Source organism: Pyrus communis, chromosome 17 (assembly GCF_041283825.1).
Source record: "Pyrus communis isolate YQ-2024b chromosome 17, ASM4128382v1, whole genome shotgun sequence".
Lineage (NCBI taxonomy): Eukaryota > Viridiplantae > Streptophyta > Magnoliopsida > Rosales > Rosaceae > Pyrus > Pyrus communis.
This window is the reverse complement of record NC_142581.1, coordinates 17,707-21,055: the sequence shown is the minus strand read 5'-3', so window position 1 is coordinate 21,055 and position 3,349 is coordinate 17,707. Positions and strand designations below refer to the sequence as shown.

At 32.7% G+C, this 3,349-nt stretch overlaps 1 long non-coding RNA gene across 1 annotated transcript; it reads left to right on the top strand.

The window, feature by feature from the left end:
* Positions 1–766: 766 nt before the first annotated feature.
* Positions 767–2,198, top strand: LOC148689177 (uncharacterized). Its single transcript, XR_015958118.1, has 2 exons — positions 767–885; positions 1,615–2,198. It is a non-coding gene; the product is annotated as an uncharacterized LOC148689177 (long non-coding RNA).
* The last annotated feature ends 1,151 nt before the right edge of the window (positions 2,199–3,349 follow it).

The following is a 3,349-nucleotide window of genomic DNA, read 5'->3' as shown; positions in this document are numbered from 1 at the left end:
TTTATATGCGTAAATTGAAAAAAGGAAAGTCAAATATTTGAATTAAATGAATAATTTTAGATCATGCTAAAAGAAATCCCTCATAAACCAATTAAAGTAGTTGAATTCACATAATAAAATCAATATCTATAGAATTTATATTAAGAATAAAGAAAGTAATATTTAATAAACAATTGATTGAATCATATTATTGCTGGCCTATTGTGAGACTAAGCCCACATCCTTCCTCCTTAATGTAGATAACATTGTTTATTTAAAAAAATATAATAATAATTTGACAATTAATTTAATCACATTATTATCCATGTGCGAAAGATCTATTTTATAACCGGCATTACACGCCTCTTAAGATGTTTTGAATGTGTTTAAAAATAGAGAAAATAATATTTAATAAATAATTAACTGATTGAATTACATTATTACTAGCCCATTGTGAGGCTAAGCTCACCATCTCTTCCTTAGTGTAGATAATATTGTTTGTTAAAAAAAAAAAAAAAACAATCATTTGACAACTTATTTAATCACATTGTTATCCACATGCGAAAAACTTTTTTTATTCTTTTCTCTCTTCCTCCTTATATTTATATTGTATTTTATGATGATCAAATTACCAAATTACCCCTGCATTATTTGATATATTATATTGGGCTGCTTTTGGATTTTTTTGGTTAAGGGGCAATTTTGTCCTAATATTTTTGTCGAATAGCGCGACCCCAAATTTTTGTCGGTTGGGGCGCTGGCTTTCTATTATATAGATACTTGCTATCTTGGTCTATCCTTCATGGACAAAATAATAGGGTAATCAAAGCTTTGAGACTTCGATGCATTTCCGACTGGACATTGGCTGTTTTATGAGTATTCCGGTGAATCACTAGCCGTCATGAGGTAACTTGGGTGATATTTAATTTGAATAATGTTTTTGTATAAATTGCATAATTTAGATTGTTTTCGAACTTTCAAATACAAATCCTTCTACGGATTAATATGGAATTTTCGTTAAGAGTTTGTAGGGTTTGTATTGTGATTGAATAAATTCCTTTTATACTTTGATTTGAATTGATGTGTTTATATCATTAGTTTAAGGTAATTCTATAATGGGGTTCTTTGGGGTTTTACCCAAGTGGTATTTAATTTCGTTTATTCGAATCCTCTTCGTAATTTTGTGCAATGGATTATAAGAAACAAATCATTGGTTCTTGGTTTTCTTTCTAAACCTATGTTGTAAAATCCTTTTGAAATCCATAGTTCGTTTTTCATTATGACATGGAAAATAATAATTACTACTTAAGTGTTACATGTAACTGATGTAATTTTGATAAGAAACCATTCATGTCAATAATTTGAGCCTGATACAGATCCTTTTTTTTTTTTTATAGACTTTCATAACTCCAAATTTTATGGATTGTATACACTGGTATTTTTTCACCTTTTTTGGACAAGAAATGAGTTTATTGTAAAATATTGAAGGTGATACTATCCTACTGAATTCTGCGGACTTCTAATTAATTGTGGCACCGTAAATTACTATAAAAGATAAGTATTTTATTTTATCTAATTAATTGTGGCACCGTAAATTACTATGTATTAATATTTATCTTATGTGATTTGATGTAGAGAAAATAGCATTTAACCCCAATATTCCAACAATCTTAAGAGTTGATTTGGATGATACTTCTACATCGTTTGGTCTGCGCACAAACTACCACCTATGTCGATGGTGGGCTCATGGATGCACAGCACAAGAGATTGATGGTGATTTGGTTAGGCATTTTAATTTTCAGGTCAGGGCAATATAAGATTGATTGAAACGCAGAACTACGTAGACATGTATCGCAGTAGGGTGATTGGGTCCATTTTGTTCCCCGTTCTATGCGTAAGATTATCGGTGAGATCTTTCCTTTAAATGTTGGAATTATTGGTACATTTTGGTATTTCTTGAATTTGCACTTATCCATAGAATATTTAATAAAAGATTGGAATAGGCGTTGGGTAAATTATATATGAAGCTTTTTAGTTAAGCGCCACAAATTATGTTACTTATTAAGTTTTTCCTTTATTAAATTAGTTCTAATCTTTCGTTTTGTGGAGAGCATTTGTGTTATTGAGGAGGGTAATTTACTACGAATCTGTAATAGTACTAAAGGCAATGGAAAGGCTTATACCATGTCATATCTATTTTACGTAAGTGCCTTGATTAATTCTTTGTTGTCTTGCTTAAATGTGAGTTATGCCCTATCTACGGTTACTATGATTTGGTGCCTATCTACGGTTACAATGAGTTATCTCCTCCCTTGATTTGTCCTTCTTCCGAGTCCTTTTACATTATTCACTTCTATACCAAAAGAAATAATCGAGTTATTCACTCGATCCAAGTATTACGAGTACACGCTTGCAATGATTATAGGTTGTTGAATCTTGTAGAGTAGGACGTCATAACTTGCTACATCAAGAAATTATCTTGGAGGGGTGAAATCTACTCTTAAGGACAGTGAACCTACACATCTCAACATAAAATCTTGTTCTAATCAAGTATCGACGAAGAATGATTTCCATCCTATAAAAGATAAGGAGTTTTAATGAAACACTTCCGGTACTGTTCACTTTTAACGAAAACGACATTTTAACTCTTATGTAATTTGTTGTAAGAGAAATAGCATCCACATCACCAATATTTCTTAACACTCTAGTCTTTGGAGAACTCGACATAGCTTTTTGGATTTTTACTTTGATATAAGATGATTTCTATCGGTTACTCTAATGATAGTTTACTTTTTAATTATGAATATGTGTTACTAAATTTATTTATTTATTTATTTTTTATCAATATGTGTTACAAATTTTTTTTTGCTAGGGCATAGCTATGAGCCTTAGCAAGAATATGTAGTTTTTATCAAATTACTTATGATGTTATACAGGCATACATTGAATTATTAATCACTATGTTTAAACTATTTGTATGTCTTGATGATTGGCCACCATTAGAATGTTTAGACAAGTAATTGTCACATCCCCGCCCGGGGCGGACCACTTCTTGGGCCCGCTCCACCACCGTAGCACGATATTGTCCGCTTTGGGCCCCGACCATGCCCTCACGGTTTTGTTTCTGGGAACTCACACGAGAACTTCCCGATGGGTCACCCATCCTGGGAGTGCTCTCGTGCGCTACTCGCTTAACTTCGGAGTTCCCATGGAACCCGAAGCCAGTGAGCTCCCAAAAGGCCTCGTGCTAGGTAGGGATGAGAATATACATTTAAGGATCACTCCCCTGGGCGATGTGGGATGTCACAATAATCGTGTGCAATTTCTGTTGGAGTGCCATCTTGAAATTGAGTAAGGCTTATTGTGATTA